Below are 15,555 nucleotides of genomic sequence, written 5' to 3'. Positions count from 1 at the left end.
CTTTTTGTTTATTCTCAGAGAATTTATCAGATTAGTAGAAGCACAAACAAAGACTCTTTGAAGAACTTCTACACGCTAAGCAGCATGGATATTGTTCTCCACCTTGTCACTTCCACTGTTTCTCCCCTCAAGGGCTGGATAAACAACATACATAGGTTAATATGGAAACTTGCAGGTCGGATGAACTTAAGTCACAGTTCGTTTTGCAGTAGTGCTTCTACCGAAGTGTAAACTTCCACAAAACCTGAGGAAATTTTATCCTCTGAGATACTAGCCAATGCCTTCAACTACTCCTATAGGACAGAGCGACTAACCTCAAGCAGACATAGTTATTTAACCTGCCTCCTAACAAAAACAGGTCCTAAAAAGGCTTTACATTGAAAAAGGAGGTTCCTTCTTGAAAGACCAATTTTTCTAAACAAGCAAAAATAAACGCTGGTACCCTCATGGAATTCCTTTCCAAATCATAGCAGAAGCTGTAAGGATGGACTGAGAATGGAGAAATTTCTGACTAAGGGTTTCTATTTTTACTCTCACCCACACTACTTTATGGCTGGAACAAATCAATTTTCCAACCCGTTCTACAAATATCCTCTCCTGTCTGCTGTCATCTTCTTGCCCTCCAAGCTATAGAAGTAGCAAGAATTTCTCATAGTGCCCAGGGGCAAGAATGCATTATTTCTTAGTATTTGATTATTGTGAAGGTGAGCTGAATAGAAAAAGCTCTGCTTCAGGTGACATTTGTCATTTATCATTGTCAGTTTATTACAGGTGCACAGCATTGGAGAGAAGAAGGTCACCTGGTTCCTGACAAGAACAGACTCCTGAATGAGGTATAACCCAGTCAAAATGTCATTGTTCATGAGTGATGCCTCCCTCATCACATCTTTTCCAGCATGTTAGGAAAGCTGATACTGGATTGACAGGCTGTTATACAAGAAATCCACTGGCAATTATAGAAAATGGAGTTCCATTCAACCAGCAAGACTCACATCAAACTTCTTTTTATTTGGCAGATGGATCTATTCCACACAGATATGCACTGTGCGAGTCCTTAGAGCAGTGCAGAGAAATGCACCCACTGAAGACACTGAATTACTGATAATTGCCTTCCCAGCTTCACTTGTATCCCAGAGAAACACACAGGCATGTGTGTATCCATGTGTACAGCTTTTAATAATATCTCACCTGGGGGCTGAAATCTACTCCTGAAAAGAGCATGTATACTACCATTTGTGATAGCACATGTCAAACTACCCTGTGTTCCTTTACTAAAATCCTCTAAATTCTAAAATCCATTTATTTATTTATTTATTTTTTAAGAGAGATGATAAACACTCCTTAATTTCAGGGCTGTCATTCAGAGAGACGAGCAATAGATAGGAAATGAGAAGAAAGCTCCCCTTTCATATTCCCCAGCAGGCACACTGGTCTGCACAGCTCAAGGAGTGCTGCCAGCTAGTTTATGCTGTAGACTTGACCAATTATTGTGGAACAGTTTGGGTGTGTTAAGTCTCTTTGCTTTGGTGTATGGAAATAAATAATCCCACAGTGCAATGCAGGTGAACACTGTAAGTTCAGACTGGATGACCATGAAAGGAAGACAGGCCATGAGGAAAGCAATAGGTTGTGTCCTGTAATGGAGATGCAGCTAGACAGTATGTATCTCCTTGATGGTCTAGTTTTTCTAGGGCCTTGATGAGTCAGAAGTATGCTGACAGAAAATCTCCCTTAAATATGGTGTCTGAATGATATGCTGAAGCAGTAACTAATGAAGACAGTCACCTGCCTGACAAATTGTTCATATGCCAAAGTTAAAAAAAGATTTTCTAACCCTTTTCAGTTCCCTTCCCACCCAGTTGCAAATCAATCAACGAAAGAAGGGCCATCAACTTCTGGCATAGGATGCAAAGAAGACACGGTTGTAAAATATAGAGGCAACAGCATCTGCATAATGTAGCATTCATCTAGAAAGGTGGAAGCTTTTTCTGGTTTTCCCTATGTTTCTACCAGCACGTTTCCATCACCCTCCAGTTTGCAAGAGCACTACAGAAAGGTTACCCGTGACTGCTTCCACAGAACATGTAACACCGAAGACCATTAAGACCAACAGGTCTGTGGATGCTGGTTCTGTTCCAAAAACATCTGAGGTATGTGGAAACACTCATTGCCACTTCCCTCATCAGGGCCAGGCCTCTGTCACACTTTGCTGTCCAGAGGGCTCTTAGGACACCAGATACGAAGCATGGTTTCCTCTGGCTGCTGAAACAGAAACACAGCTCCTCTGCAGCTCCTGGTGCCAGTCCTCTGAAGCATGTCCGGCAACAAGTGAGCTCATGCACTTGAAAATCAAGATGAAATACCTCATCAATTTGAAATCCATTCTTCTGGAGTGCTTGTCTGGATTTTTTTTTTTTTTTTAACTTTGTTTTTTTAAATCATTGACCTCAGACAAACCAGTGGATAAATTATATTTTTTCCTATGTCAACTGTTTGTTATCAGAGGAAATGTCCTCAGAGTTAGGTCTTGCTGTTTTTTGTGCTTTATCTGTGCAGCAAATTCCATTAAGTGAAATTTAATGTCAAAGCTCTAAGATCTGCATTCCTGGGGAATGACTGTTTTGGGGCATTGTCTTTGAATCAGAAGCAAACACAAGCTGATAAAACACTTGTTGGATTATTTAGTCATGCCATCTTTTGCTGGATAGCTAACATACACATACAAATCACTAGAGGCAAAAATATTTCCTAAGTGGAACACTGATGATTCCTGAAAGATACAGCAATGGTCTTAGGCAAGTAAGCAACACTAGAAGTGATTAAGCTGTTCCTGTAATACGTAACAGGCTGAGCAAGATCTCCCTCTGCTCCCTCCAAGTGACAAATCTTGTTCATATCTGGCGATGCTGTGCAGCAACACATGTGGAGGAAATAAAACACCACCATAATCCATTTTCACAAAAACATACGTGGGATTGATTCTTCATTGCTTTAAATTATATGATTTAGTAATGGATAGAGGAAACTTTTTTCTGTAGAAAAAAGGGGCAGAACATGCTGGGGCAGAAGCGCTGCTTAGCTCTCTCTGGGTTTAAAGCATCAGGTCTGACAGCACTGTCAAAACTCACAAAAAGATGGAGTTTCATTAGGGAGGCACTCTGCTGCTTGGTCCCCTCAACCACCCACAGCTTGCTGTACTTCTTCAACTGGAAGCTCACTGAGGGCACCACATTGACAGGTGAAGGGATTTTTTCTTTCTCCCTCCTTCTACATCCAGTATCTTGTTATTTTCAGCACAAATGAGAAGTCATAGACTTTAAAACTATTCAAAACTATTACCAACCTGGCAGGAAGAGTCTGCCAGGACCTTCCTATAGCACTGCTGACGAAAGCCGACCTGAGATTTCTGTAGATTGTCCTATAGGCGAATTTTGTTCTTCTTTTGTAAATCAGTGTCTGTAGTGCATTAGGCGAAAGGCGGGGCTGCGGGTTGTGATGTGAGAGGTCCCACCTCCTTAGTTAATATTCATGATGTAAGTGTAAGGGTGGGATTAGCCTTGCCCACTTTCTAGCAAGTTCTGTGCCAAAGGTTATATAAGGATGTGCTTGCTTTAATAAAACGCCATTTTGCCACACACTCCCTTGTTGCTGTCTTGGCATTTGGCCCAGCCGCAGAAACTAGGGGACGAACAGAACAGAGCTGACTTGTAACACTGACATGCTAGGTTGCAGACTACATTTTATGTGCTTGTGTAGGACATTTAAATCAGAAGGTGAAGGCTGAATAATTCCCAAATAGCAAAGACAGCTGGATTTTTTTTGTTCCATTTGTTTGGCTGGTGTGGTTTTTTGAGAAAGCTAAGTAAACTTTGGGTAGACTCAATGTGCAGCGCGGCCAATCACAGAATCACAGAATCACCAAGTTTGGAAAAGACCTACAAGATCATCCAGTCCAACCATCCACCAATCACCAATAGTTCTCACTAAACCATGGCCCTCAACACAACGTCCAGTTGTTCCTTGAACACCTCCAGGGTTGGCGACTCCACCACCTCCCTGGGCACCCTATTCCACTGCCTGACCACTCTTTCAGAGAAGTAGTATTTCCTAACATCCAGCCTGAACCTCCTCTGGTGCAGCTTGAAACCATTCCCTCTAGTGGCACTCACTAATGACACGAGAGAAGAGGCTGCCCCCCAGCTCACTACAGCCTCCCTTCAGGTAGTTATAGAGAGCTATAACGTCTCCCCTGAGCCTCCACTTCTCCAGGCTGAACAATCCCAGCTCCTTCAGCCTCTCCTCATATGACCTGTGCTCCAGACCCCTCACCAGCTTTGTTGCCCTTCTTTGAACACACTCCAAGGCCTCAATGTCTTCTCTGCAGTGAGGGCCCCAAATTGGACACAGTACTCGAGGTATGGCCTCACCAGAGCTGGTGATAATCATTTCCCTGTTCCTGCTGGCAACACAGTTTCTGATGCAAGCCAGGATGCTATTGGCCTTGTTGGCCACCTGGGCACACTGCTGGCTCATGTTCAACTGAGCATCAATCAATACCCCCAGGTCCATTTCCTCTACACAGTCTTCCAGCCACTCTGTCCCAAGCCTGTAGCACTGCCTGGGGTTGTTGTGGCTGAAGTGCAGGGCCCAGGATTTGGTCTTGTTGAACCTCATCCCATTGGCTTCGGCCCAGCTATTCAGCCAGTCCAGATCCCAATGAAGGGCCTTGCTACCCCCAGGCAGATGGTGTCATCTGCAAACTTACTGAGGGTGTACTCAATGCCCTTATCCAGGTCATCAATAAAGATACTGAAGAGGACAGGCCCCAGCACCGACCCCTGGGGAACACCACTCATGACTGGTCGCCAGTTGGATTTATCTCCATTCACCACCACTCTCTGGCCCTCCAGCCAGTTCCTTACCCAGCCAAGGGTGTACCTGTCCAAGCCATGGGCTGCCAGCTTCTGCAGGAGAGTACTGTTGGAGACCATGTCAAAGGCTTTGTTGAAGACTACATCTACAGCCTTTCCCATGTCCACCAGGCAGGTTACATTATCATAGAAGATCAGGTTGGCCAAACAGGACCTGCCCTTCATGAACCCATGCTAACTGGGCCTGATCCCCCCACTGTCCCACACTTGTTGTGTTATCTCTCTCAAGACAATCTGCTCCATAACCTTCCCTGGCACTGAAGTCAGGCTAACAGGGCTGTGGTTCCCTGGGCCCTCATTACAACCCTTCTTGTAGATGGGAGTCACATTGGCAAGTCTCCAGTTTTTTGGGACCTCACCAGTCAACAAGGAGTGCTGACAGACAATGGAAAGTGGCTTGGCTGTCACCTCCAATTCTGACCTCCCAGTCAGAATCCACCCCCCCCCCCCCCCCCCGCCCCCAGTAACTGTACAAATGCAAAACCAGTGCAATAGCCATGATGATCCCAACCCTACTGGTGTTCATATTACCTGATTGATATCTGGATTACTTATACCCAGTTTTGGCTAGGTCTAATGGTTGTCAGTTAACTTGAGCTATCTATCTGCTACTCAGTTAACAAAAACTTGTGCACAGGGACAGCAGAAAGAGTTCTCCCAGAGAGGGGGTAGTCTGGTGAGAATCCACCTTAAGCTTCTCAGTTCAAGATCTGTCCACGCTCAGCTGTCCTTACTTGCGTACACGAGAAGCCAGGGGAAATTGCTCTTTGCTTTATTTTACAAAGAACTGTACATACACAGACTGATGGACTGTCTACCTAGAGATGCTCACATTAAACCTGATTTATTCAAGTGAAGACATAAAACTGATGAGGTGCAACAATGTTTTATACTACAACAGACATTAATTGGCTACTCTTGCATGAAGATCCTAGTTTTCACTGAACAATGGCTTCGTTATCATCTGGCTGAGCACATCTCTGCAGAGTGGAGCCAGTGTTCAGCTCACAAAACACCTGCCTCTGATTCTTTTTTGTCTAGGCACAGAGGCTTTTTGAAGCAATGCAGCAATGAGAAAAGAGGACAATCTGACATCTGCCTAAACCTGGCACAAGAGAGATGCAGAAGAATAGAGCAGAGCAGTAAGAAGACCCTATCTAAGGATCCCCAGCATAAACTCCACTCCAATTCCTAAACAAGGTGCTCTTGCACAGCACAGAGCAGCCATGACCACTGATAGAGACTGCCTAACTAGGATATTGGTAATATCTCTTGAGATCCTGCCTGTGATGTGTCTGGAGTAGGTACAGAGCAAGATCTGTGGCCTTCCTCTCTCATATGGAAACCTTCATTCTCCCTTCCTTGTAGGAGCTGCTTTCTGCTTGCCTACCAAAAGCCTTTGTACATAGGCCTTGCAAGCAGGAATTTGCAGCCTGACTTTGCTCACTACTGGGTACTCTTTCACCTAAGCTGAGGAGTTGTGTTTTCCCAATTGCCTCTTCGGGTGCTTTTCTGTTGTGGTGCTGCTATTCCTATGGCTTTGCATCTGCAGTTGTAATCGCTGCCATGATGCATACTCATATGGATGTGAGAATTTTACCTGCTTTCCTCCCTTTTCGTAGGCTTTGGTTGTGACATTGGTTGCCTATGGGATCCCAGTTACATGCATGCACAGAGCTTATCAGCCAAAGGTGTGCTATCACTGAGCAAGGTGTGCATTAGTGTGTACAACATCCCATCAACAGATGCAAACAGAAGGGAGCCTGTGGGACTAATGGCAGTCTGATTGGTTGCTATGGGAAAGTACTATGGGAGTACTGAAGATGAAACTAAATCAAGAACACTTGCCTGGGATCCTCCATTGCTTCTTTCCACACTCATCCCAGAGAATCCTCTCCTTTTCCTTCTCTCTCAGATTTTGTTTTCTCCCGAAAGTAACTTCCAGCATAGACAGTGCATACCATCAGATATAGACCCTGCTAATTAAACTTTGCTCATCTCTCTCAGTGTGCTTTGTACAACATGCTCCATGCCATATAAGTAATTAAGCCAGAGAAATAATGACCTCTGGGTAAGGCCTTTTCCAGGAGTCCCTGTGCCCATCAATGGCAGTGGGCATGGGGTCAGTTTCAGCTCCTGAGGTGCCTGAGGGGAGCAGGCTTAGCAGGAGACCTCACTGAAGGTTCCTGGAGCTCCTGCTTTGCCAAATGCCCAGTGCAGTAACCACAGATCAGGTCTGGTTGCTGTTCAACCAGGACACTTAATTTTGCCAGAAAATTATTGATAAGTCTGATCAAGTTAGTTACATACAGAGGGTGACCTAAATGTTGCTGCTTGGGGATGTTCATTGCCTTCAGTGGGACATGAATGATATATGAGTGTTCAGATGGAAAGAGTGAGAGCTGCAGGGCAGCAGCTATTTCGACTGATTGAAGGAATACAACTGTTTTGCTAAGCTCTATTCCAGTGTTACTACAACTATGAGTTCAGTTGTTCATATTTTGTCAGAGGCAATTTTCATGGGATTAGGCATTTAGTTTCCACTCTGTCATTAAAACCATGTTCTGGCTCCAGAGCACTCTGTCCCCCTTCTAACCCATTGGCTTGCTGAATGTCCCAGGGAAAGGTGCAAGGAGAAACATCATTTTGGAAAGAAAAAGCAGCTCATTCCATGGTGGGTAGGGACCATTTGACGCTTCATAGATGTTGAATAAACATAACAAGCTGATGAAGTCAGCTCTGCGGTAATGAAACAAAAAGAACTGCATCTGCTATGAGTGCTCAGGGCCAGCTTCTGACACTCTCCTCTGACTCCTCTGACTGTCTCACCTCTGTGTGCAGCGGCTGGAGAGAAGACACTGGCATTATCTGCATGAAGAGTTACTCCCATGAGTAGGGAGTGCAGCGATCTGGGTCCAGCTGCTATTAAAATGCTAATGCTTGGGGAATCCCAGGAGCCAGCATTGTCTGAAGGATTAGTACAGTAATTAACAGGCTTTCTAAACACCTCTGAGTTTTCAGAAGGATGGCTTTAATGATCTTACCTCCACCGTCCGGGTTTCCTGACTAGAAAACAGACATAGGGTTCTGTGAACTTGATGCCATTTAGCAAGGGAGTATAATGAATTTCACAAACAGGAGTTTTTTCCCCATCACAGGATCACAACACAGGATATGTCCCATATGTACTTTATTACTCAGACCAACCTGGATTTCTAAGGACTCACAAAGGCACAGACTTATCATGTTTAGCAATTAGCACTGCAGGCACCAACACTGGGAGGTGCAGCTGGACTAGAGGAGGTCTTAGGGTTCAGTGCAGTCTGTATGAGCATGGCTTTTCCTGTATGCACAGGTCTTGCCTCTTTACTCCAAAGGTGCCCCTCTTCTTGATATTCTGGCTGTTCTGGGGGCCTTCTTGCACTTCTTACACAGCCCACACAACAGTGAGGCCTCAAGGCCACCTCAGGGTTATCAATGAGTACCTGCAGCTCCTTTGATGTGCTGATGGGTGCCAGCTGAAGCAAGACCTGGAACCAGGGAATGAAATAATAAAATGGCTTAGGTTGGAAGTGACATTAAATATCATCCGATTCCAACCCCCAGAATCCCTGGTCCTGCCTTTGAGCACCCATTGGCAGCTCCCTGTGGCAGGCAGAATGGGGGTTGTCACTGCCCAGAGACATCAGCAGATGCTGAACCCACAGCCAACTGTCATCTTTCAGACAGAAACTCTCCAAACTGTGGCTTTGACAGCACTTGGTTTTGCAGTCTCCTAGGGCAGAAATGCAGTTCTAGTGCTAAGCCTCCCAAACCGTACTGCAACAAGAACAGGGTGCTCACAGAGAGAAAGCTCATGGGGCTTTCTCATTATTCAAGAAGGGGTTCAGGAATGCTCCCAGCCTATGGGTGATCTCTGCACCATCCACTCCCATCACTTTACCTTCCCTTTCCTCACAGTTCCTCTCAGCTCCCCAGAGTTGTGCCACTCTTTTCCAGCCTCTCCTGGGTTTCCCACCCAAAGACTGATTGACAACTTTCCTCCTCTGGATGTCCTGACCTACTACCCTCACCTAAGTGGCTCGTGGGCACAGTGTAGGAGACCAAAGGGGGAGACATGGATGCTGCCAGCTCCTCCAGGTGCTGCCCTTCTGTTCCAATGTGGCAGGCTGCCAGGAGGACAGCTGGTGGGCTCAGTCACACAAAGCAGCCCGAGGTACTTAGCACAGAGTCTGTCATCCTGAGCCTGAGGGTGAAGAGGAGGGAATACCTCTCCCTGCTTTGTGCCACTTAGGAAAAAACACGGTTTGTTATGATGCCAGAGCATCATGCGTGTTATTGCTTAATTTGCCTTGCAGGCCTGTTGCGTGGCTTACATCATAGTATTTCCAGCCCATACCCATATGTTATCGGCTGTTAAAAGGACTAATCTGAAAAATATCTGACTCCCCGTGTAACTCTCTGAGCTGCTGAAATAGTTTAAACAGATATTCTGTGGTTCTGTTAACACTCTCTTAGACACCCATAAAAATGCTAATCGCACAAGTAGATAGCTGCTTTTATACTTCTGAAACCAAAGTCCATTCCTAGCTTTAGTAGACCTCATCCTGAAAGAAGGAATTCAGCTCAGTTAAGGACAGATTTGCTGAAGAATAAGAAGATAAAAAAATTTTCTTTGCAGCTCTGGATCAGATTTGTTTCCCTTGCATACCCAATCACCTATTTTGACATTTTGGTCTGCACAGAACAGCCAAAATTTTATTAATGCCTTACATGCAAGCACAGGCCCTTTTCTTTGTATACAGGTATTCACAGTTTATCCCAAAGGCAGGAGTTTATGTCCCAGTCTCATTGCACACAATGAGCTTGACTAAGTACACAGAACAACTGCAACATTCCTATTCTCTGCCCTTCTGTTAAATTTTGTTAGCAACACAATCTACTTTTTGGTCTTTATTCATGTGCTTGTGTCTTCTGTTGCAGCAGTACATGTATTTTAATTTTTCTAATCTACATTCTCCTTCCCAGAGGCCCACTTGAGTGTTATCACCAGACTTGCCAGCTGTATTTGTCTCTCAGGCACCAGTGCAAGGCATAACTCTGGTTGACTCCAAGGGTAGTTTTAATTTATCCCTCCAAGGTTATAATTAACCACTCTACTGGTATTCCTGCATGAAGAGATATCAGCCAGGGAACCAGATGATGTTGTTTGGTCATCATTGAAATGGTGACCCAGTTCTGGAAGGGAGGAGTAGTGTTTTTGGCCATGGTTAGTCTGCTTTGAATCCATCTGATAAGGAAATATTCCCATCCATGTTGTGCTTGATCCTGAATTACATTGGAAAGAGAGGATACACTGACAGAAGTAAAACAGTGCAGTGTATGTAGCTGGATAAAGCAGACTCACCCTTCTTCTTACCAAGGACAAGAGGGATGTCCAACAAGTAATTGTACTTTTGAAGAAGATAACTCAAGATAACTCAATTTAACCCCTCCAGCTGTGTTATGGGAGAGATGCCTCAGCTTAAGCAGAGTCTGTATCCTTAAAACAATCTTTGTTGGCTGTTACAGAACAAAGTGAGAAGGCCAACATGTCTAAAAAGAACAGGAGCTACTTCCATCGTCTCTCTGCCTCCTTTTCACATGCCCCTTTATAATGAGTTCCTGCAGCAAGCAGACATTTGGTAACAGCCTAATATAATTGGGTGGAGTATTGAATTATTTGTTCAGCTTATTTTTCAATATGTATGCTGCCTGAAGTTATGCAGTCAGGACCACGTCTTGTGAAAATTTTATGCAAGAAAACTGTATCTAGAAACTAGTGAAACACGAGATGGTGTAGCTTTATTCCCCAGACCCTCCGAGTTCCAAAATGAATTATCTGGCAGCGTTCAAAGCTGGCATCATCCCTGCATAAGACAAGATCAAGGCATTACAATGATTTATGGCCACTATGACTACTCCCTGGTTGTCCTTTTATTTTGGCTATTCCTCCTGGAAAGTCTTTCCTTAAGAGTTTCTTTAGCTTTCAGTGCTCTTAATCTGAAGGTGACTTAGCCTGCTGCTATGAGGGCTTTTCTTAATGTGTAAATAGCACCGGATAAGATGAATCAGCTTTAAATCAAGACCAGAAATCAGATCAAATTTCTGGCTCACTCTCATTGCCTACAGCAACACATTCTATGCATCCAGAAAGTGATTTTCTGAGGGACTGCACTTCAATGCACAAGTTAACTTAAGAAAAACCAATTAACTTTCCTGACTTTTATCTTGCTCAGACTATTTCCCACTCCCACAAGTGTCTTCTTGTTTCCAAGTGCATAGAAAACCAGAATACAACTTAGTATCATCAGCTAAAAGAGAAGCCAAACAACACATTTCAACATGATTTACCTTTTATAGTTTCTTACTCTAAGTTCAGTTTTGAATGACATACTGTTAGAATTGCAGGTATGTCTTTATGGAAATTTTTAATGTAATAAAACTCTAGCAGTTAGAAAACAAGGTATTTTCAATTCTATTTAGTGCAGAATAATAAGGCAGGAAAGCACAAAGAGTGCAAAAGCTGTAGGGTACCCTCCCACAAATCATGATCTTGGTGTGGGTCATGTTATTAACAGAGTACAAATTCATGGGTTTTTAGACATCTAAGGGTCCTGAGGGAACTAGCAGATGAAACTGATAAGCCATTATGTTTGAAAAGTCATGACAGTGTGATGAAGATATCAATGACTGAAAAAAGGGAAGTATAGACCCCATTTTTAAAAAGGGAGGAAAGGAAGATCCAGAGAGCAATGCAGAACACTCAGTCTCATGTCTGTGCCCAGAAAGATCATGGAGAATATTTTCCTGGACACTGTGCACATGGAGAACAAAGAGGTGAATGGTGACAGCTAGCATGGCTTCCACTGAAAGCAAATTATGCCTGACAAATTTTGTGACCTTCTACAACAGGGTTACAGCATCAGTGAATAAGTGAAAAGCAACTGATGTCATCTACACCGGCTTGTGTAAAGCATTCGACAATGACTTGCATGATATCCTTTTCTCTTAAATGAAGAGACATGGATTTGACAGATGGACCACTGGCTTTGGCTGCACTCAAAGAGTTGTGGTCAACAATTCAATATCCAGGTGGAGGCCAGTGATGAGCAATGTCCCTCAGATGTCTCTAACAGAACTGGTATTATTTAGCATCTTAAAGATCCCATTCAAAGTGAGATCAAGTGTACCTTTAGTAAGTCTGCTAAGGACACCAAGCTGAATGTTGAGGTCAACACACTGGAGGAAAAGAATGCCATCCAGAAGGACCTTGATAGCCCTGAGAGGTGGGCCTGTGTGAATTCTGTGTGGATCATGAAGGCAAGGTCTTGCACCAGGTTTGGGATTATCCCCAATGTTAGTACTGACAGGGTGATGAGTGGATTGAGAGTGGCCTTCCAGAGGAGGGCTAAGGTACCAACAGATGAGAAGCTGGACTGGAGTCTGCAGTGTGTGATGAGGCCCAGAAAGCCACTGTTTCCTGGGCTACATCAAAATAAGTGTAGTGATTCCACTCTACTCCACTCTAATGAGATCTCACCTGGAATACTGCATTTAGGCTTGGAGACCATAACATTAAAAAACATATAGACCTGTAAGTGCAAGTCCAGAGGAGGGTCATGAAGATGATCAGAGGCCTGAAGCACCTTTCCTACAAACACAGGATGAAAGCTGCTGTTATTTAGCCTAGAAAAAAGAAGGCTCCAGGCAGACCTTACAGTGGTACATGAAAAGGGCCTACAAGAAAGCTGGAAAGGGACTCGTTCCTCAGGGAGTGTGGTGATATGAGTAAGAGTTTTAAACTAGAAGAAGCTATGCTTAGATTAGAAATTAGGAAAAAAATCTTTATTAAAAGAGCGAGGCCCTGCCACAGCTGCCCAGAGAAGCTGTGATGCCCCATCCCTGGAGGCACTCAAGGCCAGGTTGGATGAGATCCTGGTCAGCCTGAACTGGTGGGTGGCAGCCCTGCCCACAGCACGGGGCTGGGGCTGTGTGGGCTTTAAGGAACAAGGTAGACCATTGAAGAAACTGACTTCCTTGGTCCATCTTCAGCATTTACAGTGCCTGCCTGTAAAACACACAGGTCCTGTTAAGGTCTGTGTACCTTTCCTTATGGCTAGCATACAAGGTCTTTTCTGGCAGCATAAACCACTTTGCTTTCCAAATAGTAATAGCTGTACTGTGAGAATAGTTAGGAACAGCCTAACTGAGCCTCTGGGCTGAGACATTACTTTTCTATATGCTGTAGTGACTGAAGCAGCAGTGTAACTGTCAGTGATGTCAAACCACAGCCAGGAACCTTACTAATAGTGGCAACCCTTGCAAGATGTCCACAGCACATCTCAGGAAAACCTAGCCCTCACAGTCCTGTTGAGTAGCAGTGAAATGCTAAGTGATCTGCCAGCAACACTTCTACATAAATAAATTCCTTGGTATGCTGGAAGTGAAAATCTGTGTCAGCTGGATAATGCGTGGCAAGACTGGAACAATGTTGTTACAGGAAGCTGTTTTCTCTGTAACCACCCAGAAGTTAAGCTGTGATCTTGGAGAAGAATTAAATGGGCAGAAGACCAACACACAGATCTTTGACCTAATTTGGGTGTGAGAAACTGAGTTTTGTTTTCTAGCAGTTCTTGTTCTCTGAGATCAGGGTAGAATTAGACACATGGTAACCAGGACGAATATCATACTGAGGAATAGGATCAGCACTTATGTGTTGCTTTGAAAGATGCATGTGTTTTACTCAGACGTATGGAAAAGTCAGAGCACCAAGGACACAAATATTTTCTAATAAGTGTAATTCAGATATCACACAGATTGGTAAATGGGCACAGGGCCTACGCCTTATTAGAGGGCTACCATACAAATATACCCTAGCCAATGAGTTAAGTCACTCTTCCTCAATCCTTAGGGTAAAAGATGAAAAGCTTCAGTTTCTGGAAGCATAACACCAGTAATTGCAGAAACCTATCGTCATTTTGTTTCTGCCATGGAGGATCTTAGCCTGTCAGGAAACCATCAGGTTTCTCTCCACCTCCTGGCACTGCAGCAAAGCAGACTGCAGTAGAATCACTATCTGAATGGAATTATTCATATCATGTCTATTTTCCTCCAGCGCAGATCATGCTGGCATAGTTTCTTGTGGGGTCTTCCTGGTCACTGTGCAAAACTATTTGCAGTGAAGAAGTATTATCTGCTTCTTTAAAACCAGTCTGTGACCTTGGGGAGCCAGATAATCCAGTATACCAGTCATTCGTACAATCTCTTGGTGGCTAAGCAAGTGTTTCTGTAAACTTAGGAGATCCTGTTAACTCAGGAAACAAAGATAATTGCTGTGCACAACCTTTCAAGAACAAGCTTTCTGTAAACTACTCAAACCATTCCCTTGCTTTTGGCCTTTGCTACCTAGACAAATGCCATCTCTTGGATCATTTATCCACAGTCCCTGTTAAAGTCTGGAGAAGAATGGGGAAAATATATATCCCAGAAGCTCTAGAAGGCCTCTGAACATGCTTATGTAGATAGACGATCTAGACCCCTCTAAGGAGACCTAGGAGAAAGGAGAAAGATATCTTTCCTAGAACAGATTTCAGTCCTGGAGTAGCATCAGACACCTCTAATCTATGGACAATGTTGGAACATAGGATACAAGAGCTTCCATGTTTGTCTTGATGGGATCCCATGGCTCGAGCTCCAATTGGGTATAACTAGAGCCACCTAGCAGGTTATGCTTTCCCAGGGGCAGTGAATACTTTTCATAAGAAAGAAGAAACACCAAAGAACCAAAATAAAAGTCTAATGTTGTGACAGGACTTCTGGGTAGGGAGGGTAGCTTTAGTGACACATAAGAAACCTATGGTTAATTAATTCTTTGCTGTGTCTTGCACAAGAAATCAGGGAGTTTGTCTAAGTATCTCCATCCTGAAAAACACAAGAGCAGCTTGTGAGAATTGTGTGGGAATAGGAGGAACAGAGATGCACCATTAGAGTAGGACTGTGGGTCACAGCAATACAAGCAGAAATGTCCGATTTGGACTGACATGCTGGTGTCACACCATTGCCTTAGGACTGTAGCATGCAAGGTTTAAAGGAACAGATCCCATTTGAGGGCTTAAAGGAGAATTGCAACTTTCAGCTATTCAGCCCAAAGGCCTGTGGTGCTGTCCCTAGCAATTTTTATGGCTTTCCTCATATTATATTTTTATGGAATTTTACTAAAGAAAATCATAACACTCATTTCCATTTATGCTATCTGAATTGTTCCTGCATTTCTTCTCCAGAGATTCTGGATACCCACTGCAACTCATCTGCCACATGGAGATGTCCAAGATGACTTATTGGAAGTCCATGGGAAATGGGAGCACCATAGATACACTTTCTTTTCATCTTCGAAGTTGGTTATAGGATATATTGTGTGTGTCCTGAAAGTAATCTTCTGAGCACTAGCAATCATGTAACTAGATCAAACCATATTACTTGTTACTCCAAAGGGTTTTGTTATGTTAGAACTGCCAACAGAGGCCTTGAGGCATTTTTCTCTTGTCTGTGAGCTGCACAAGGCTCAGATGTATTTCTGTTCCAG

Source organism: Excalfactoria chinensis, chromosome Z (genome assembly GCF_039878825.1).
Source record: "Excalfactoria chinensis isolate bCotChi1 chromosome Z, bCotChi1.hap2, whole genome shotgun sequence".
In the NCBI taxonomy this organism is placed as follows: Eukaryota; Metazoa; Chordata; class Aves; order Galliformes; family Phasianidae; genus Excalfactoria; species Excalfactoria chinensis.
The sequence above is the reverse complement of the archived record's forward strand: the minus strand, read 5'-3'. Positions refer to the sequence as shown.